Raw genomic sequence first — 24,143 nt, 5'->3', positions numbered from 1 at the left:
TTTGCCTGGTCTGTCCTAGCCGAACTGATAACTTAACCAACGAAACTTGAATGAAATTGTCATTAAATGTTTATCTCTCAATTACGTTGACGAAAGTAAAGTAAACAAACTTGAAGCCTCTGGAACTCTTCAAAAGATATGTTGCATTCCATAAATAGCCAGATATCAATCACTGTTTTCGTTTATTTCTTCTTGACAGCGACTATTCACATTCAACAATACTACTTTTATAATACATTAACCGTCGGAAGTTTTCGATAGGAAATCTGTAGATTTTCTTTCGGATTCAATAGAATTTTTCGTAAGCATCTAGGTGCTGCAAATGTCTCATGGTCCAAACACATGGACGCAAAAATCTGACAGCATTTTCAGTGCTAATTGTTCACATGTGGGAGATTCGAATTTCACACAAAATTGGAAACTTTTTTCTCTTTTATTGTTATGGTATTTTTCTTTTACGAAAAAGAACTTGTTTCTTTTTCTTTAAAGGCGTCTTTCAAGCCTCTCAAAACTTTTCTTTAAGGGTTTTCCCAAAACCCATATAACAAAAAGCACCAATACCTAGTAATACAGTAAAAAAAAATCTCAGATTCGATTATGTTAAAACTTGGGCATGACGACCTGCAGAGGTCAAGCTAAACTTTCAGATGTATGGGTAACGTTGGCACGTTGGATAACGAAAAGACTGATTAGGTAAGCAGTTTTAATTGCCTTGGTAGTGGTATTAGTAAAGACGGTGGGAGCAGTGAATATGTTACAAGTAAAATAGTCAAGACTCAGGATGTTTTTGTAAAGTTAAAAAAAGTTTGGAATAACGGGAAGATAAGTCTGCAAACAAAGATTATAATATTAGAAGGTACAGTGTTAACAATGGTTCAAATATGACTTTGAAGTACGGGCACTTCAATAGGCGGATTTAGATTTACTAGAAGTTTTTCCAGAGACATTGCTTTGGATTTTCCTGGGTACCCGGCTAACTGACAGTATTTCAAACATTAGGCTGTACTAAAAATGTTGTTCAATCCCACTTTCTGGTGCAATAATAAAAGAAAGATAAGAAGGCTAGGACACGTTCACCGAATGAAGGTTGGCGGATTTCCAAAGACTGTCTTTTTCAGTCAACCGTCTAGGGATAAAAAGAATGCAGGTCGTCCTCATCTAAGGTGGTAAGATTTCGTAAAGAAAGATTTAAAGAAAATTGAAACTTCATGGAAAGTGTAAAGAGAGAGGCTTTGAATTAATTGGGACGGAGGAGAAGCATGCGTAGCTATGTTCGCCTCAGGTGGCTTGGTGCTGTGGCAAGTTGTTAGTAGTAGTAGTAGTAATAGCAGCAGCACATTGAGTGCAATCAGAAACAATTCGAAGATTACCATATGCATCTTTAAAAATTTTGATTTAAATCTAATAACTTCATTCTTTTGCTGAAAACCAGGAAGACTGAAGGAATTATAATTAAAAAGGCTTTCCACAAAAGAAATTTTCCGAGCAAAGTAAAGAGCCATATCAAAACCCAAGACTATCAGAAATGAAGTTCAATAATAATTTAAATTTAAAGCCATCATAAATTATCGTCAAAGAATAGCTAAAACCCAAAACGACCAGAATTTAACATAAAAAATCATTTTCAAACATAAAGGTAACAAGCACTGACAGAAATTAAAAGTTAAACCGAAAAAAAGGAATACTCAATTCAAGATTAAAATTGGCAGAAATTACCACAAACAGGACATTGGCTACTACCCTCATCCCAATGCAAAAACAAACTTCTATGGTCTTTTGTGTCATTTGCACTTTATTGAAAACGAGATATATTCCAGTCACAATTTTTATACTTGCAATATTAAAAAAATACTGTTAAACAATTCCTTGATTCTTGAATTACTGAGATTTTCAGGACTCAATATTACTATATATTACGATGTGGTTAATTTTCTTTAGTTGTTTCCAGTCATTTTTGTTATTATTACGATTTTATTTATTATTTTTTGCTGATATTTTGAAAAAAATAAAACATAATGGTATAAAAATATATACATTTTTAAAAAATACGTTTTCAGTTTGTCGAGATTGGTGAACTACATTATGCACTTTCATAAATCATATTCACTCATCATGAAGCTGAAATCATACACAAGAAGTTCAACTATTAAAGAACAGCTGAAACAGATTTGTAGAAAGTTCTTTTTTGGTATAAAGTCATATTGGATTATTTAATTGTCTGAAATCTGCCTCATTTTAAAAATTTTAACCTTTCCAGGTAAACTAATGTTGACACTTTAACTAGGAAACGCAGCTCAATTAAAAAGAGGATTAAACCAAATAGTACCTAACTACCAAAACGCATTTCCAACCCAAAGGTTTTAAATCATAAAAGCAAGGTTGAATTTGTCTGAAATGTAAGCAAATTCTACTTGTATTTTTTTCCTGTTTGCTATAAAAAGCTTTTTGCTACATGCATGAAATTTTTGAAATAGATGGGCAAAAAATTATCATTTGCAGTTTGTCACTCTTCATCCACAAAATATGTTACAGCCATATCAACTTTTCTCTCATTACAGCCTCAGAAAATTACCTTAAAGTACAGCTTAGAGCAACCTAAGGACTTCTACCTTAGAGCAAAAATGGTAGGCTATAGAAGCAAATCGTTCGTGTAGTTTACTGTTTGACATAGGCCTATGGTCAGTCAAATAGGGGTCAATGTTCCTATTACCTGAACAATTGTTTAGGGTCAGGAAACTATTGTTAAAGATGCATTTTGTCTTTTGGAACATCTTTTCTCTCTTGCAAAACTACCCCAAACTCAACGTTATGGAGTTATTCCAGCCCCAATATCCTGTATTTACAAATATAGAATTGCAATCATTTCCATTTTTGTTGATTGGATATTTGAAATCACAAATCTGTAATAGTCTAGAAACAAATTTGGGCTATATATTTGCACATCAGGGGGGTGGGGGCAAAGCATAGCATATATTAAATACATAAACTAACCATTGTTTTATTTAATATATGTTATGCTTTACCCTTCCCCCCCCCTAATGTTCAAATATATAATAACTCCAGTAAAATTAGAGCAAACAGTATTACTGGCTTTCATATAAAGTGAATATACCGCTTGATGCCTTTTTTTATGCTCTTTACAAATATAATAATTGCTTCTACTGGAAATTCAGATTTAAGCACTTTTTGACTTCTTAAAAATGACCTATATATGGGGTCATTACAAATCTGTAATAGTTTAGAAACAAATTTGGGCTATATATTTGCACATCAGGTGGGGTGGGGGTAAAGCATAGCATAAATTAAATATGTAAACTAACCATTGCTGTATTTTTTTTTTTAATTTTTTGTTATGTGTTTGTGCTGTTGTACTGGTGATTTCTCTTCTCATTAAAATTCAATATGCATAAAAAAAAAAAAAATACAGCAATGGTTAGTTTATGTATTTAATATATGCTATGCTTTACCACCACCACCCCCTGATGTGCAAATATATGGCCCAAATTTGTTTCTAAACTATTACAGATTTGTAATGACCCCATATATAGGTCATTTTTAAGAGGTCAAAAAGTGCTTAAATCTGAATTTCTGGTAGAAGCAATTATTGTATTTGTAAATAGCATAAAAAAAGGCATCAAGGGGTGTATTCACTTTATATGAAAGCCAGTAATACTGTTTGCTCCAATTTTACCATAACTACATAATGGTGAGTTTGCAGTAATTTTGCAAGAGAGAAAAGATGTTCCAAAATTCAAAATGCATCTATAAACAATAGTTTCATGACCCTAAACAATTGTTCAGGTAATAGGAACATTGACCATAATAATATATGCTATGCTTTACCCCCCCCCCCCCCCTAATGTGCAAATATATAATAACTCCATAATGGTGAGTTTGTGGTAATTTTGCAAGAGAGAAAAGATGTTCCAAAAGTCAAAGTGCATCTATTAACAATAGTTTCATGACCCTAAACAATTGTTCAGGCAATAGGAACATTGACCCAAATAGGTATCCAGTACAGTCCATAGACTTGTAACATCTTAATTTTACCAATAATGCAACAGTAAAGGTACCAATGATCCAACAGGGCAGTTTTGGAACCACTGTCAAAATTTTTCTTCAAAATGAAATAACTCTGCTCACCAATGACTTGGAGTGCCATCTCTTGAAGCCATTTTTTTATTTCAATAATAAGAAATGTTGACACTAGCCTATATTCAGTACACCTAGATAAGAAAATAACATTCAATTCAGTCAGTGTCCTGTTTACAACAAGAAAGAAGCCCCAACAATTTTTTATGTATATAATAAAATAATAATTTATTTATAACCCACAAAGTACATTAAACTGTGGAGCAAACACACAAAAAAAGAAAAAACAAGACAAAAAACATAACAACATAAATAACATAGCAGCATGACAACATACAACATAAGTAAATTACCTCAATTCAAAAAATGGCCAAAGAGGGTCAAAAACACCAATCATTTGCTGAGTTTTAAGACATTTTAGATAAATGTTTCAGTCACAAGGGTGCATCAACAATGTCAAATTTAGAAATGACTGTATGATTCTGATACCACCAAGGCTGAGGCAGCAAATACTTGCAATACTTAAAATATCCTGAGCATATTTTCTTTGTATCCTTCTTGCAAAGGATGAAAGCAAAACCAGAAAGATAAAAAACAGCAGGGGCACAAAAACTAAAATAAAGATGGCATAGTCCTTTTTGGTTATACCAACCACAATTTGGTGAAATTTTTGCATATCCAACTCACATACTTTTTGGCAGGCTGGACATAATAACAGAGCAAGTAGACAAAAGTGATGTGGAAAAAGAGAGATCCAACTATTTAATACTTGCTGAACATGGTATAGTTGAAGAACCCAAGCAAAGAGGTGATGCTGGTGAAGGACTCCCAAAACACAAAAACTCACATTTGGAGGCATTAACTGAAAGGCCTACTGTGGATAGTGTGGCTGAAAGCCGGTCAAAGTTGGTAATTAGACTATGTTTTGTCTGGCTAAGAAAGCAGAACATCATCAGCATATGCAACATGACTAATACCTAAATTATCATTGTAAAAAATTGGCGATTGAAGATGTTGGAGACACGAAGCTAAAACACATTTAAATATGGTCAGGGATAACATGGCACCTTGCCTAACGTCTTTTTAACAGGAATATACTCCCCTACAGTACCATTCCACTTCACCCTAACCAAAGAATTAGCATACCAATACTTAAGCACGGAAACAATAGAAAGGTTAACACCTGATGCTGCTAAAGAAATCAAAGCATTTGAATGAATTACATTGTCAAAAGCACTAGATATGTCAACAGTCAAACAATACAGGGGACTTTTTTGAGCAACAGCTTGTTTCATTAGCTGACCCACAATATGGTGAGCTTAAACGCAGCCCATACCTTTTCTAAAACCAAGCTGGAAGGGTGTAAAATTGCACTTGGAGTTAATGGCTGGTAGCAGTACATATTCAAATAGGTTACTAACAAAACAAGATGCAGTGATAGGACGGTAATTAGAGCAAGCACTGGGGTCCTTACCCCTCTTGACTATGGGAGATATGCAACCGGACAAAAAACTATCTGGCACAATGGACTGTGCCAAACACATCTGAAACAATAACTGCAAATGCTTCAGCAGTTCAGGACAATCATAAGCAGAAAACTTGAAGCAAAGACCATCACTATCAAGAAACTCAGACTTATTCACTTGCTTAATAGCTTGGGTTATAACACCAGATTAAAGGCACAAGCCACGATTTTGGTGATAAATTTCTTCATTTGATTCATTGGTTTAGGAGCATTATTGCCTACGTCGTGACTTGGCCATGACGTTTTGAGATATAATGCTCAAACTGTTATTACTTGGCTATTTATTGCAAAATAAGTTAGGATTAGCACCAATGCATCAAGATACATCTTTTCTGAATTCTAGCCATAGACCTATTAGCTTTTTTTGATAAAATGAAATGAAAATTGCAACAAATATTACATTGTCAAAACTAGGTTCCAAGTGTTGAAAATTTTTATTTAATGTAGTGGAATACCATGCACACAAAAATGGTTCTTCAGCCAAATTCAAACATAGATAATGGCTTCTATAAATAGATTTATTTCTTATACAAATGTCTTCTTGGACATTTGTTATTGGATTATCTTCTTGGAAATTAGATTAAAGCCAAGTTTAATCCACTTTAAAATTTTTTAGTGTTGACTGTCCTTTGTCTGAAAGGACAGTCTGGAAAGTTTATCCAAGTGTTGAAATTTTTGTTTAATGTAGTGGAATACCAGGCACACAAAAATGGTTCTTCAGCCAAACTCAAACATAGATAATAGCTTCTGTAAATAGATTTATTTCTTATACAAATATCTTCTTGGAACCTTGTCAAAATTTGAAGAGAAAACAGACAGACAGCAACAGGCCATGTCAAATTATATGTTGGACTCTGTTGGAACTTCACTGAACATGTAAAACAGATGAGAAATTGTTGGTGTTAAAATTCTATCATCCACTGACAAAACTATAGCTGTTGAATTTATAGCTTCCCACTACTGCTGAAAATTGCAGAGGTTCACATGAAAGTCACTTTTCCCTTTCCTTAACACTTATCAATGAAACAAAAAAAAAATCACAAATTTGGAAAACCCTATTTTTTGGGAGGGGGAACAAATAGCTAGAACCATGACATAGAAATATCAAAAGTGACAGCTCAAAATCCTAATCTACATTTTGGATGAAGCTAAGAATCTACATATGAAAATAAAATCTACTAAATCAGATATAATGACAATAAACTTCTTAAATTTCTTGAAATCCACTCCTGTTTTTCTAGACCCTATCCCTTCCAAAATGCTAGTGAAACATGTTAAACTCCCTGGTGTTACAATTTCTAATAATCTTAAATAGAAAATACAATTCTAGGCATTTACCCCCATGGAAAATCCCCTTGTGGACAATTCCCTCATAGCAAGTACTTCTACTTTTTGAATAGCGTTTTAGCCTTTGTACACTAAATAAAGTTGAATAAAAACAAAGAAATAATAATATACATGTTGAATACACCAGGTTCTGCCCATAGATATTCCCCAAGTATTTTGACATGTGTCAAATTGGGTTCCAACTTGCATTGAAAACAGATTACTTTTTGTTGGGTTGAATTGGTAGGTGAAAATGTGCTAATTTTGGAAAATCAGAGTTTTGTATACTTTTTAGATAAAATTTCAAACAATTCATTTAACAGTTAGATTCCTAGATGTGTTTCCTACATACTGAAACCTTTTCAAAAAAAAGTCTTTTAATTAGGACTTTGGAGTAGTAAAAGTGATTTTTTCACAAAAACTGTTGAATTATCAGTAGGCTACCTTTACCCTATATCAAAAATTTCATCAGATTTACTTTGGGAAAAGGGCATGGGAGGGGAGCTAGTTGACCTCTGATTTCTTTTGACTCTTAAAAAGTGAACTAGAAATTTCAAATTCCAATCAAATGAGCCCTCTCTGAAGTTTATGTGAGCACTCCTTCTATAAGACCCATATAGACTATGCCCCCAGCGCAAGCCCTGCGGGGTTGTGTTGACCCCAGAATTTTTGTTATCTGATGTTTGAACTATTTTTAATAAAAATTTATCTAAAAATTTTCATTTCCAGTTCGGGTGAAAAAGGGTGGGGGGGGGCTAGTTACCCTCTAGTCTCTTTTGACTCTTATAAAGCAAACTAGAGCTTTCAATTTCCAATTGAATGAACCCTTTCTGAAGTTTATACAAAAATCCCTTCTATAAGTACCATATATGCTCCCAGGACATAACTTGCAATGCCTGCCCCCAGGTCTGTGATTTGTTTTGACCTTGAAGTTTTTTGCTGTATAATCTTTGAACTGTTTTAACAAAATAGCCATCTAAACACTTTTATTGGATGTATTGGGGAAAAAATGGCCTGGGGCACTAAATGCCACCTGATCTGTTTTGATTCTTAAAAAGTGAACTAGACCTTAACATTTTTAATTAAATGAGCCCTCTCTGTAGTTTATAAAAGCATCCCTTCTATAAGAACCATATATGCCCCAAGGGATAACTTACAATGCATGCCATTGGGCCCTTATTGTTGAGTTGACCCCAGGGTTTTTGTTATATGATCTTTGAACTATTTTTAACACAATGGATATCTAAAAATTTCTATCTGATGTATTTGGGGATAAAGGTTGGGGGGGGGGGCTCCAAGTGTTGAAAATTTTTATTTAATGTAGTGGAATACCAGGCACACAAAAATGGTTCTTCAGCCAAATTCAAACATAGACAATGGCTTCTATAAATAGATTTATTTCTTATACAAATATCTTCTTGTATATTTGTTATTGGATTATCTTCTTGGAAATTGGATTAAAGCCAAGTTTAATCCACTTAAAAAAATTTTAGTGTTGACTGTCCTTTGTCTGAAAGGACAGTCTGGAAAGTTTATCCAAGTGTTGAAAATTTTTGTTTAATGTAGTGGAATACCAGGCACACAAAAATGGTTCTTCAGCCAAATTCAAACATAGATAATGGCTTCTATAAATAGATTTATTTCTTATAAAAATATCTTTTTGGAACCTTGTCAAAATTTTTGACAGACAGCAACAGGCCATGTCAAATTATATGTGACTCTATTGGAACCTCACTGAACATGTAAAACAGATGAGAAATTGTTGGTGTTAAAATTCTATCATCCACTGACAAAACTATTGCTGTTGAATTTATAGGTTCCCACTACTGCTGAAAATTGCAGAGTTTCACATGAAAGTCACTTTTCCCTCTCCTTAGCACTTATCAATGAAACAAAAAAAAAATTCACAAATTTGGAAAACCTTATTTTTTTTGGGGTGGGGGGGGGGGGTACACATAGCTAGAGCCATGACATATAAATATCAAAAGCGACACCTCAAAATCCTAATCTACATTTTGGATGAAGCAAAGAATCTACATATGAAAAGAAAATCTACTAAATCAGATATAATGACAATAAACTTCTTAAATTTCTTGAAATCCACTCAGGTTTTTCTAGACCCTATCCCTTCCAAAAAGCTAGTGAAACATGTTAAACATTTTAACATGTTAAAATGATATTAATGTGGAGCTTACAGGGGGTGTTGACGGGGATGTTGGGCTATATCAAAACACACTATGTGCATGTAGGTTATCAAAAGGGTGTATCAGTGATATCTCACAAACAGATTGAAGTATTAAATTGAAACTAACAGGACAAGAGGAGTGAATGTTGAACAAGACCAAAACGCATTTTGTGCATGCTATCACTGCTACTACTACTAGTACTACTACAGCTATCATTAATACTAGTCCCAATTCTCCTACTATTACTTCTACTGCTATTTCTAGTGCTCTTGCTAAAGCTAAGAGTGTAAGTAATACTTTCAGGAACGGTGAGTGTGGAGTTGAATTGAATCGAAACGCACAATATACATGTCAGTTATCAATGGGGTATATTAATATTGTCCCAGTAATGCCTTTGGGTATTAAGCTGAAACTTCCAGGGCTACTTCTTCTTATTCAGCAGAAGGGCTTTTCAGTTGATACTATTTAGCCCTTTTCCTTTTGGCTCACTCTGTGAGATTGACAGAGCTATGGAGCTGGTTAATCTTATATGATTTGTATCTGCTCAGATTTCTTGAAGTATATCTTTTGATACCAGTAGTTGAATTATAAGAGAGTATATATTGATCTCTGTGCTCTGTGGGAGAGTATGGTCAGCAAGACTCTTGGCTGTTAGTGGAATTTTGTGGTGTTTGAAGCATTCTAACATTTTACATTGCAGGGTATACTGTGCAGATGTCAGCATATTACATTCAAATAGGCAGTGATCTATTGTTTCATTCTTAAGATTACATGACCTGCAAAGGGGGGACGAGGGAACTTCGCCACTTGAATTAGGGATCTGATATGAAAATGCCTGAAAATTTAGCCCATTTGAACCTGACCGAATCCTATGATAAATCTTGGAAAGGTGCTTACTTGGGAAACGTGATGGGGTAGGATTCTTATTATTTATCAGTACCTCTGTAAATCTCCAGCGGTAAATATCTCTAATGGGGATTGGTCTCCCACTTGGCTGGTCAATATTTAAAGCATTTTTGGCTATTTCATCTGCCTTATGGTTACCTATTATACCTGAGTGGCTTAGAATATACTGTATATGAGTTAAAATACCTTTTGAAGCAAAAATATCAATAATCCTAAGACAAAGAAATGTGTCAATATCCATCTTATGGGCTACAAATATTGCTACTACTTCTGCTGCTACTTCTTCTACAACTGCTGCTACCATTACGGCAACTTTGAACTAAATCAAAATAGTTTAAGTGCATCCAAATTGTCAAAATAAACCAGTTTGTCAATATATTCAGGCGGGATAACTTAGAACTGGGATAGGGCACAAATTAAAACCTTTCAGGAAAAGTTCATGTTGCATTGAAAGTAAATCAAATAGCACTATGTGCATGCCGGTATTCAATAAGACGGCTTAACAAAATCTCAAGAACAATGAGGGTATTATGTTGAAGCCTTTAGGGTATGTTAAGGGGAGTGTTGGACCAGCCAAAAGGTACTTTGTCAATCCAAATACAAATACAACTACAACAACCGGTATTACTGCGGGTACTACTACTACTACTACAGCTAACTAGACCAAGGGTTTTAATGTGAATCTTCTGGGGAATAGTTCCACCACTCTTATCGTTACAGTTTTTAGTATTTTTAGAAAGCTTTTTAATCCAATTAAACGGCCTTTATGTTTCAGCAGTCGTTCTTGAAAACTAGGGGGGAGAAGTCAAAATTTAGCTTAAAGAGCTAGGGATTGAAAATGGTTAAGCCTCCCTCATATCTGGAATGATTTCTGTTAGGTTTAAGATTTAATGTTGCTACTTAATTTCAGTTGAAAAACTTCTTTTCATATTTTATATTTGATGGTTTTCCAAATAATGTCAAGTAGTCTACCTCCCCCCCCATGTCCCCCTCGAGACATTATCCGTGGTAAAATTCTGATGCGTATTTCCCCCCCCCCCTAAAAAAAATAAATAAATATAAGAATTCCTCTGTACAAATCCATCCTTACGGATAATTCTCTCAGGAAAATACCTTGCAGACAATACATCCTAGAAGATTCTCCTTACTTTGACTGATAAAATCTTTTTTATTAATTTCTGATCATTTTTAAGCCCCCCCCCCCCAATTGGAACGTTTTCCTCACCCTAAGATTCCACCATGGAGAATTTCTCCTATGGAAATTCCCTCCCCTACAGAAAAAGCAAACCAGACAAGTCGAATAGGGTAGAAAGTATTCCCTAGAACATCTCCACGTATAAAATTGAGTTGCTAATGCGAAAGTAAGACAAATAAAACGTACTACGTACAAGAATTCTGGAAAACTCCCCGTGTAAATTTTCTCCAGAAAATTCTTTCACAAATTTCCATCCCCACGGAAAACACTCTTCATTGAAAACTCATCTCCCACAGAAAATCAGCCCTCCTCCCGAAAAAATTCGAAATAATAAACAATATATGTAAACAATGGGCAAGTTTCATTTGCTCTTTCATCAGGAGCTGTGGCGCGAGGGAAAGGGTCGTCATCTCAAAAAGCCTATATGTTGGACTGTCCTACTACGGTATAGAAAATGGCTGCTAATTCTTTTTCTATAAGTAGAAGAAATTAAAGCTTGATGAAATCCTTTATTTTGCTGGTTAGCTTCATATTTTTGGCAGAAAAAACCATAAATTGAATTCATTTGAACATGTCCAGTTACTTTTACAGAAAGCTTGATGAAATCCTTTATTTTGCTGGTTAGCTTCATATTTTTGGCAGAAAAAACCATAACTTGAATTCATTTGAACATGTCCAGTTACTTTTTTAGCAGCAATAAGAAATTGGTGTAGCAGCGACAAGACATTGGTATAGCAGTCACAAGACATTGGCTTAGCAGCAACAAGACGTTGGTGTAGAAGAAATAAGACATTGGTCTAGCAGTCACAAGACATTGGTTTAGCAGCTACAAGACATATTTGTAGCAGAGACAAGAAATTGATGCAGCAGCGACAAGACATTGGTGTAACAGCCACAAGACATTGGTGTAGAAGTCAAAGGACATTAGTTTAGCAGAAACAAGACATTGGTGTAAAAGTGACAAGACATTTGTGTAGCACTCACAAGACATTGGTTTAGCAGCAACAAGACTTTGGTGTAACAGAGACAAGAAGTTGGTTTAGCTGTCACAAGACATTTTTTTATAAGCAACAAGACATTTTCTAACAGCGACAAGACATTGGTGTAGCAGTCACAAGACATTGGTTTAGCAGTCACAAGACACTGGTTTAGCAGCAACAAGAATTGGTATAGCAGAGACATGACATGAGTATAGCGGTGACGAGATATTATTTTAGCTGCAACCCGACATTGGTGTTGCACAGACAAGAAATTAGTCTAGCAGTCACAAGACATTGGCTTAGTAGCGTTAAGACACTGGTAGAACAGCAACAAGACATTGGTGTAGCAGTCACATGATATTGGTGTCACAGCAACAAGACATTGGTGTAGTGGAAACAAGATATTGACGTAGTAGCGACAAGACGTTGGCGTAGAAGCCACAAGACATTGGTGTAGCAGTCATAAGGCACTGATTTAGCAGCAACAAGATATTGGTCTAGCAGAGAAAAGACATTGGTGTAACAGCGAAAAGGCATTGGTGTAGCAGTAACAGATAGGTTTAGCAGCAACAAGACATTGATACAGCAGAGAGAAAAGATGGGTGTCGGATTCACACGACATTGGTTTAGGAGCAACAAGACATTGATGTACATGCGACAAGACATTTCTGTAGCAGTCACAAGAAATTGGTTTAGCAGCAACAAGATACTGGTGTAGCAGAGTCAAGACATTGGCGTAGCAGTCACAAGACATTGGCTTATCAGCAACAAGCCATTGGTGTAATAGTGACAAGACACTGATGAGCACTCACAAGACATTGGCTTAGCAACACAAATAAAATTGGTGTAACAGCGACAAGACATTGGTGTAGCAGCCACAAGAGATTGGTATTGCAGTCACAAGACATAGGTGTAACAGCAAAAAAGACATTGGCTTAACAGCGAAAAGACATTGGTATATTAGTCACTAGACGCTGGCTTAGCAGTCGGAAAACATTGGTTTAGTATTAACAAGACACTGGTGTAGCAGGGACAAGCCATGGGTGTTGTCACAAGACATTGGTTCAACAGCAACAAGACAATGACGTAGGAGAGACAAGACATTTGTGTAGCAGAGACAAGACACTGGTGTAGCAGTCTCAAGACATAGGTTTAGTAGTAATAAGAAATTGGTGTTGCAGAGACAAGACATTGTTGTAGCAGTCACAAGAAACTGGTGTAGCAGAGATAATAAAGTTGTCTTGCCTCGACGCAAATGCTAGCTAATCCATTGCGTTTTCGGAACAAGTCAGTCTAAGGCCCTTTTATGGCCCTTCTCCAATTTCCTAGACTTGGAGTTGGTTTGCTTTTAAAATCGAGCCGGTCTGTGAATTTGACCAACATGGCTTAGTAAGAACTTACCCTCTTCTTGCATGAAGTTTCTTTGGAGTTTGTTTTCCTACTGATTAAAAATTCCTGCATGATTCTGGTTTGGAGAAAACACAACACATCTATCTTTATGCTAAATAAAATTACAACAGGGGGTTGGTGTGTATGGAGGGACCACGGGCTACTGTTCCCTTTATTCGTACACATTTAAATTCATTACATGTTTCCGATGTTGTGGTGCAATAATTTGGGACCCTTATCCCTGAGGGATGCGCGGATTACGTTTCCCACAGAGGCAAATTTCTATTAACCTGTCGATATCTTAGTGAAAAAGAAGACAACAACAACAACTTCTTTTCTTCTTCAGGAAGAAGAAAAGAAGTTAAAGTAGCCCATGCTTCTAAAGTTGCTACCATTCTTTGCTTATTGTGTTTTTCTTTTGCTGTAAGAATTGATCTTTTGGGTTTACGCTCTTTTGATCCATTTCATTACTTGGTAACTTGATCCCTTGCTCCTTCCTTGATTCATCCATCTTTTCCTCTATAAAGTAGGTCTTTTTCTCTGTTTCTTTTGTCTTTATCCTTCACATCAAAGTGGGAAATAGATTCTTCTCCCCCCCCCCATGTAGAGCTTTTTTAACTGGAGCCTTGGTTTGCTCACTGATCAAGGCCATCGATGCATTAGATGGTTGAAGAACTTGTTTATTTTAAATTTTTTGCTGATGAAGGTTTCGCGTCACTCGTTTTCTTCGTCCGTGGTTTCTTCAACAGGTGATGTCGTTACATTCTTTTGACCTTTTTAGGAAGAGGGCTTATTTCCCGAACGTTCGTTCTGACTTCCTGCTGGACTGCTTTCTGATGAATTGGGTGACCTTGTTTCACCTTTACTGGGGTTCTCTTCTGGTTTGGTCTTAGGAGCATTGTCTTGACACTGTTCCATTTCTGTAGTGGTTATTTGCTCTTCGTCCAGAAGCTCCCAGTTCTCTTTTTTTTTCCTTTTGTTGCAGGCTCTGGAGTAGACCTTGGAGTAGGCTTAAAGCAGGGTCTGGAGTAGACCATTGACCTTTACTTACTCTGTCGCCTCTTCTGGTTTTGTTTTACCAAAAGGGCTCGACTCTTTTTCTTCAACAGGCGACGTGCATAAATTCTTAATATCTCTCAGAATGGCATTGTCAAATATAATATCTTGTCCTGAGCATGCCTTTATTTCAGATTCTGTGTATTTTTTAAAAGCCCACCAGCAGGCTGATACTGTAGCAACAGAAATTGGAACTCCAACAACAAGAACTTTAAAAATCGTCCTAAACATTGCAATATACTTTGTCAAATGCCAAGTAATAACTAACTACCACACCATGTGGATTACAAAATATATGGTAAAGAGGACGTCATATTTATCACACTACTTTGATGCTCATACGATGACGTCACGTACTTCGATGCTCATACAATGACGTCATATACAAATGTAACTGTAACCTTAATAAAGTCATACTAAAAATCCCATATTAATACTGAAATGAAGTCTTGTGAAGAGTGAAGTGGTCACAATATATTATTTGCTTATTTTACTAAGGCACTTTGTTGCGGCAGAAAATTACAATTCAGAGTTGATCCAGGAATGGTAACTTATCTTTTCGATTGATTTTAACGTTAAAGTTCGAAGCAATAACAAATTAATGGGAATTTTGACAGCAATATGAAAACCTTTAAAAAAGGCATCAGATTTGACTAAAAACTAAATCATTGGGATTGTCTTCCCCCTCCCCCTTCAACAGTAAGGAATATCACTTTTTACATGGGTGGCATTAATGTGTCCTCTTTTTTCCGTTTTTTTTTTTTCACTACTGGCGGGGCACTGGAAAAACTTAATTATTTGTTGAAGGGCCCATTTGAAACGGAATTGTTTTACATCATTTTGGTAAGTAAAAAAATGCCCATACGAGCATGTGTTGTTTTTCTCATTAGGGGTCTCATTTCCATGTCCACCATCATTGTTGCGCTACCGTTCCACCGTCCAAGATTCTAAGCCTATTGCAAACATCGTCTACTTACAAACTGAAACAAAAATCTTGACATAGATCAATTAGTCAAATAATTATTACTCATAAAAAAAAACAAAAAAAAAACACAAAAATAAATGAGAAAAAGATGGTAGAATCGTAGAAATTATTTTTGAAAGTGTGGTGGAGTCGCAACAATATTTGGAGTCGCAACAATATTGGAGTCGCAACATCTCCCCGTCACGCTTCTCTTAAAATCATGTAAACTCTAATGTCATAACTTTCTCTTTGATAACTTTTCTCGATAAAGTTTCTTATACAAAAGGTATTGGCTTTTTGTTTTCTTTTTGAAGTCTCATATAGAAATAAATAATGCTCAATCAAATTATAGAAATAAATTATATAAATTATAAAAATTTATATAAATTTATATAAATATAAATATAATTATATAATATAAATAGGATTATATAATATTTATATTATATAAAATAATTTTATATTATATACAATTATATTTTACATTATATAATTTAATATATAAATATATTAATACATAAATATATTTTATATTATATAATTAATTTTATATTATATAAAATAATTTATATAAATATAAGTTTATATAAATAAATTATATAAAATATATAAATTATAGAAATAAAATTTGCTCAGTCAATATCAAGCTTTGCTGTACTGACTTAGGAATTAAAAATCTTCCTCAAAATTTGGTATTTTTTTATTGTAAAAATTTTCAATTCATGGGAAAAGGTCTAATTCCCTTACTGATTGTTGATACTCATGTTAACTCAATGGTGCAAACGAGAAACCACTTGCAGTAGGAAAAATGTAAAAAGGTAGATTTCCCGACGCACCATTTTTATTAGATTTCTTCTGATCTTAAACTAGACTTGGTAAAGTAGACATATATTGAATGAGCGTTAAACGAAGAAATATCCTGACCGATTAAGAAAAGAAAATATATTTTTATTTATATATAATAACTCAATTAATCGATTTATTTGACTTGATTGCTATCATTGACGGTTCTGGACTCTCTTAGACCTGGAGCATAATCTTAACTAGTACCTCCGTCCCCATACCTATCATGAAACTTTCGGGCCCAATTAAAAAAAAAATCTTAACAAAATTTTATTTATCACAAAATATATTTGATTTAATTCATCGAATTATAATTCTGAATCATAATTCTAGAATTACTGGGCTATATAACAATTTTTTACTCCAAATTATTGGAGGCGTACCCCCCTTTTCCCCCTCCCATGAAATGACGCCCCTGCTGTAAGGTGTATAATTTCAACTGTTATTATGTCAAACATTGACATATTGAAGCTAAAAGATGTCAAAAATCTGGATCTTTGGAACTGTTTATTGTTTTGATCTGTTGGGATTTGATGCTATACACCTTTGATGTAGAGATTAAATTAAAATTAAACTCAAATCAAATTCAAGATTTATTTGTGTAAAATAAGCAATTCGTTTCTCAGCGTGATTCTCAGCGTGGGGTGATCGACTCTCTTACGCCTGGGGCACAACCTTAATTAGTACCTCTGTCATTTTACTTCTCAAAAATTTTCTGGACCAATTAAAAAAAAAATCTTAACAAAATGTTATTTATCACAAAATGTGTTTTATTCAATTCTGTTTTTCTCACTTTGGTCCCGTGATTCCCAGCGTGGGATGTGGGTTCCATCGGTGGAGGATGGCAATATTTTGGTTGGTCATAGGAAGACGTCCACTCTTTAACACACTGTACTTTAGAGCCTTAATTTTGAAAAAAAAAACTTTCATGTTAGTTACGTAAAATCTTTTAATGTGTGTCAAGAAAAAAAAAATCCGTGATGGTATTGCAATAATGTCGTGTATTGTATAAAAGGTGTTAGACATAGACACTACTTTTAATTAGAATAAAATATGAATAAAGAATAAAGAAAAATAAAAATAAAATATAAAGAAAAGAAAAAAATAAAGAAAAATAAGAATAAAGGAAAAACTGAAAAAAATGTCAGTTTAATGGCCTGTTAAGCTTCCATTGCGTAAATGCATGTAATATTTTATTTTTCACTAAAACAGATACATGAAAATTTTTCAAATTTTTTCATTTTATCAAAATGATAAAAATAATTTATCATTTGAGTTAGTGGAGGGCCGAATAGCAGAAAAGGAACTGAGAGAGAGGCTGATTGCCCTCTAGTATCTTTCAACCTTTAAAAAGGACGCTAGAGCTTTCAATCATCCATAAAATGACCTCCTTTCCGAGTTTCAAAAATAGCCACTGCTATTTATCCACTTAATGTATTTATCCGAAGGCTCAATAGGAGCCTTCGCATTAAATTTTACTCTTTGAGATAATTTTCCCTCCCACACCTAAAAAACGATCTGCTGGCACTCCTTCATAACAAAAAAACATCACACTTACGCATCATTCAAAAATATTTTATCAAATAAAAAGTAAATTAGTTTAGTTAAATAAAGTTTTGAAATACATATCAGAAAAATTTTCTTGCAATATGAAGAGATAATTCAGGCTTTGTCTAAATGAAGGAAGATGAGAAATAAATTCCAACCCATTCCTAAATATGGATATAGAAAGGTATTTCAAATTTATCTTATTTTATGGTGTACAATTTTTAATTGTACAATTTCTAATTCTGCTTTAACTTGCTTTTACTGAATTTTTAATTCATAACCCCACTTATTTTTAGTTCATTTTCCTCATAGACAATCCTTTCTATTGACAGAATTTTTAATTTATCAAACATTTTTTATTTTGTAATTTTACTTAATATTATTTTCGTATTTATTTTTATTTACTTTAATTTTTGAATTAGTTTTTAGTTTGGATATATATTTAACAATTAGGGTTTGGGTTTTAAGATATTTCCACATTTTTAATAATAACTTATTTTTAGCCTTCTGGTGGCCAATAATATGCTCCTTCTTTCCTCGTCTTCTTCTTGTCAAGAATTCATTTTATTATTCACTAATGTCACTTAGTAAAGGGTTTCTGTATAAAGAATTTGGAATATTTTAGTTTTTTCCGCAATAGGTATAAATGTTTTAATTATGGTTTGTAAAGTTTTCCTAACCTATTGTAGCGCAGTGGATTGATGCTCTACTTGGCAATGCGGAATACCAGAGTTTGATCCCTGTTGCAGCAAGGTTGGGCGACAAGCTTACTACTTTTCCCTGTAAAAAAAAGTTTTCCTAGATCTGATGATATTTGAGTGGAGTAAGGGGGAGGGGTGTGTGAATAAAACCTCACTAAATTATACTTTAAATCATTATGTTTCAATTTTGTTGAGGGCAAGGGTCCTCAGAAGCGAAGTTCTGTTCTATTCCTTCCCTTCACATACATTCGACAATTATATTCCTTTTCTTGGGAAATAGTTTTATCACAGACAACCATTGGGATTATTGTTTATTTTGACTTGTGTCAACTATCCAGTGAAAGTACGCCATTTAAAAAAAAAATCATAAAAATCGATGGATTTGTAGCAAATAAAATACAAAAGTTATACAAAAACAAAGGGTTTGGAATACATGTGAGTTTTTCCTGAAATAGGAATAAATGATGTCTATTATAGTCGGCAAAATTTCTTGGATTTGATTGTTTTATTAAGGAAGGGTTAAACAATTGAACCTAAGACAAGAAGAAATAAACTTATCAACGATGAAAACTCATTGAGTGCCTGAAGCCAAGCGAGTATTTCTTATCATTTAATCAGTACCTTTCCCTTGTTGTAGGAGATTAAGTGTTTTTTTTTATTTACGCATGTTTCGCATATTCATCATATAACAAGTAAAACTTTTCACTAATCTGAAAATGATCACCCGGCGTTATATAGCGGGTGCCAATAGCAAAGCGAGTATTTCTTTGTATCTAGTCAGTAGTTGAGAAAAAATACGTGTTTTCCAGACGATTGTTAGTTTCTTTCTTTGGGCATAGCTGCAAAACCAAAGTCAGAGGAGGGCGCGATGCTGTTGTCAAGCGAGGAGGTAATACTGCTACTTGGTTGTGTTATCTGCGTCTGCCGCACCATGGTTCCTGTATTCATCCCTCGAACCTCTTGCCAACTAATCGGAGTGTTACACTTCAACAACATCTCTATTAAAGTCGCGGGAAAAAGTCGGTGGTGACAGCTCGTTATCCTCGGTGGTGGTGCTAGGCAGCATCTCTGTAGTGGAATCTGGGTGGGAACTAGAAGCAACGAGTAACGACAAAATTGAAGTCTCCTCCGGAGTCTTCAAATTTCAGGGAGCATTGTGAACTGAGGCCATCGGTACGCTTGAGGTATCTGAACGAATTTTTTTTTCTTGTCAAAGAAAACTTAAGAAAAAGAATGCTAGTAATAGTAATGGTTGTTGGTGCACGCTCCTTCGTCTTCTAGCTCCTTCAGACCTAGTAAGTAATAACTATGTATGCCATGGGTATTTATACGGAGAGACCGTCCATTTTGATGGTTTAGAACCTGTACTGCCTTTTGAACAAAACTTCCAGGAACGATAAGCTATATTTATTTTTTATGTTGATAACAAAAGATTACTCTCATCAGCCAAAAAAGGTAGACTTGCCGACCATTTAGATACTAAACCACTGAACCAATCCTGATAATAACAAAGAATATTACTTACAACGAGGTTCATATTAGCAATCGAAAAAAAGGATAAAAAACGAAATACTAAAAAGGCAAAGAGAAATAGCAAAAGTAGGTGCTCAAAAACCAATTGTTTTGTGGTATGAGATCAGAAAAGTTGAAAAAGCGTCATAATATAGCCCGATACCGTATTCAGATCGTAAATAAAGCAAAAAAAAAACAGCTGAGTTTTCAAGGAGTAATGGGTGCCTTTGTCTTGACCACCTTCCTCAGATGCTAAAATAGTTCCAAAGAGCTGGATTTCCTTGTTGCAAAGGGGCGCTTGAAAGGGGCCGCTTCGCTGGACAAGTATTATTTTTTGTTCTGTGATATATATAAAAAAAAAATCCAACCAGTGGGAGGGTTAAAGCAAAACAGCCTCATTAAAACTGGGTGCTCTACAAGCCTACTTCTGTCCTATGGGGTCACTTAAGATCAAAAATGTGCCTTGAATTTCTACCCATTCGATAGTTCAAACGCTCAACACAGTTTAAAGAACTGAATTTTCATGTAGCAAGCCGCGGCTTTTGAATATAAAGCGATAGTAGCAAGTTGCGAAAATTAATGACGTCACGTTGCTATGCAGTGGATTTCTGAGCGCAATGGAATTAGTGGAAACGAATCAGCAGATAGAGCTGGCAAACAATCATTTAAAAAGGGTACCCTCTATTTGAAACAGTCACTCCTGAAATTTTTTTTGTTGACCTTGGTCAAACGCTATATGACCTTGGTCAGTTGACCTTGGTTTCGAAAAGCTGAGTGCCCAGGTGGCAGGACGCCTTCCCGGTGACGCTCTCCCCCCCCTCCTTCTGGCCCTTGGTTTAGCACTTGTTGACAGTAAATGCGGTTTTTAATCGTGCTATAATAATGTCTAGCTTAATTTTTTTTTCAATTTGATTTTCGGTTTTGTTTTACTAATTACGTTGTAAAATGTTTTATTCATCTTTGTTGAGTTATTTTTCTTTTTCAAAGTTAGAATTTTAAATTTTTTAGGTTTTATTCCGAGGTTCATTGTTTATTTAATATTTCCTTTTCTTCAGTTGCGTATAAGTTCGTATGACGTTGGTTATGGCTGAGATTATTATAAGTTTAGTGCCTTATTTTTTAATGGGACAAGAACTGCCACTGATTGGCATGACCATGCAAGGTGTTTGATAATCAAATCGATTGACTGATCGATAGTTTTACTGCAATGGCAATGTCATCTTTTTGTTTTGTGTTTTTATTAAAGGGCTAGTCTTACAGGAACGTAGAAAAGGGGGAAGCTAGCAGCAATAAAAAGAAAAAATTACGCCGATTTTACAGATAGATACTGAACGGGTTGAAGACAGCTAATTTTTCTTCGTTTTATTTACCACTTCGCTCTTTACGTACATCATAAAACGATGAACGTGTTTTTTTTTGTCGTTAATTGGGTAAATAGTAAAAAAAAAAAAATGACCATATGAATTAGTTATACCTCATATCTTCCTAAATAACCATATAACATAGACGGAGAAGTTCAATGAAAAGAAAGTTACAGTATACCCAAGTCAAAAGTGATTGGAGGGCAACTATTCCCCCCCCCCCTCGACGCCAATCATACCAAACAAACTATAGTTACTAATATAAATGAGTAAATAAATCTTAAAACGAGTAGAACTTAAATTGAATGCCTCCTTCTTTCACTGTAAAAATCTACTGTGTCATTGGCGCTTTACTGAAACCGAATTATGTTAAAAAAAAAATTATTTTGCTCTTATTACAACGTTGAAAATAAACATAAAAATTACAGCAAAATTAACCTTTGAACTGATGACCCTTCAGTAATTAATGTCATTAAATATCATATATTTACTTTAATTTTATTAGTTCTTTCCAAGACTGTTCAGGGGAAACATAGCTTCACTACTAACAAGAGTTTGAATACTACCCCTTTCCCTAACTGTTAAAGTCTTAAACCTGCTATGTCATTGGTGCTTCACTAAAAACGAATTCTATTACAGTTATCTTCTTTTCCAGTTATTGCTGAATTGAAAATGAAAATAAAATTACAGGGAAATAAAATCTTGAACTGATGATCTTTCAACAATTAATAGCATTATATATCAAACATTCAGTTTGATTTTATTTGTACTTGTCGAGACTGTTCAAGATACATGTAGCCTTCACTAAAAAGCTCAATAACGCAGTAGGTTTTAGACTTTTACAGTGAAAGAAAGAAGCAAAACCCAAACTCTTCTTTGTAGAGATTTTTGTTCATTTCAAGCTTGATTTGCTTATTCAATTTAAGTTTCACTCTTTTAAAGATTTATTTATTCATTTATATTAGTAACTATTGTTTGTTTGTTTGCTATGACTGTTTATTTAATTTCTGTTTGTTTTGGGTTTCAGCAAAATCACTAGGAAAATGTCGTTGAAGCAAAATATCCTCTCACAAGGCTTTATTCTGACCTAAACACACGTTGTAATCTGCATATCTGCTGAGAGGATTGGCTAAAGGATGACTGCTTAAACCCAAAACTATCTGTTAAATTATACTAGAATGAGATCAAAATAAAAAAGGGAATATTTGATTAACAATTTCTATTACTTTCAAAGATTCCAAATGAACAAATTTTAGGCACTGATATTTAGTTGCGAGTACATTGTGAAGATTATTTATTTAAGATCTATTTATTTCAAACAGACTTTTAAATCGTAGTTAATGTGTAGCACAAGCTCTTGGGTAGAATTAGATGGAACTCTAGCTTAAACAAATGAATTATAACGCACATACTAATTTGGGAAAGAGAGACGATTTAGAAAAAAAAAATACTTAAAATTTTATTTAAGAATCTCAATATTCTTTTATCTTTCTGATTCTGTTCGTATTTTTCTGAAAGTACAAGATTCTATTCAAATGGGTTCCAGATATTAGGAACAGTGTGTTCAATTGTGGAACCTTCTCTTGCCGTACGAAACCAACCGTGAACTTTTTCCTTTGGGAATTAGAGGTAGGATGATTTTACTTAGAACATGAATGGTCGAAGAAACTATTGAGCAAACCTGGGAATCTACTATTTAGAAAATATAACAAAACCGGGTAATGGAGAGTCTAGACGGGTTTGATTAGCAAGCCCAACGTACAGTGGCTACAATTAGGGGGGAAGAATGTACCTGAGCCATTTCTTTGCTCTCATTCCTCCCCCTGAATTTAAAAAAAATACCTTTTTAGGGTATTTACGCTTGAAATACCTTTTTGGTAATTTAAATTGAATAAATCGAAAAAATTACCTATTTTTCGGAAATTACAATTTGCCCCCACCCCTCTAAATATTCGTGCATCGACCCCATTGGGAACATAGAGTTCGAATCAGAACAAAACTGAATTTGTTAAAATTTTATCTAAATTTAAGTCTTTTAAAGAATAGATGGGGTAGTGTTTTTTCTTTTATTTTGCTTTTATTTATGTGCTTTTATTTATGTTTATTTATTTATGTGAAAGGCAATGAACATCTCTTTAAAACAGACTAAGTTTCCAGTTTCACTAGAACGCAGAATCATTTTTGAGACGTCTTTTATTTGCCTGGAAGTTTTTGTTAATATTATTTGTTTTCTTTCAGAATATGTTAGCAATTTTGGAGAAGATAAAAACGCTACGTCAGAAAAACAAAGGTTTTTGGATCTTTTAGGCAGATTTAATTTTATTTTTTATAAGAATTTTTTATGTATTATATAAAGAATTGTGCTTTATTATTCTGGACTTGATTTTCTAGTTTTTTTTTTGTATAATAGGTTATACGTTCCGGGCAAACCATAGGGAATTGTGCGATTGTTTTTTTCTTTAATTTACCAACAGTTTTCCCCAACAACTTTATGATTTGTTCTAGAAATTTATTAATAATCGTCAATAAGAATTAGTTCTCGAGTTTAAACTGATATTA

The 24,143-nt window shown here is 34.2% G+C and overlaps 1 long non-coding RNA gene across 1 annotated transcript; it reads left to right on the top strand.

The window, feature by feature from the left end:
• The first annotated feature begins 2,362 nt into the window (after positions 1–2,362).
• Positions 2,363–23,955, top strand: LOC136042898 (uncharacterized). The gene is made up of 3 exons (XR_010621481.1): positions 2,363–2,396; positions 19,521–19,600; positions 23,823–23,955. It is a non-coding gene; the product is annotated as an uncharacterized LOC136042898 (long non-coding RNA).
• Positions 23,956–24,143: the final 188 nt, after the last annotated feature.

Source organism: Artemia franciscana, unplaced genomic scaffold, assembly GCF_032884065.1.
Source record: "Artemia franciscana unplaced genomic scaffold, ASM3288406v1 Scaffold_2409, whole genome shotgun sequence".
NCBI classification, from domain to species: Eukaryota; Metazoa; Arthropoda; class Branchiopoda; order Anostraca; family Artemiidae; genus Artemia; species Artemia franciscana.
This window is presented reverse-complemented; position numbering and strand designations above follow the sequence as displayed.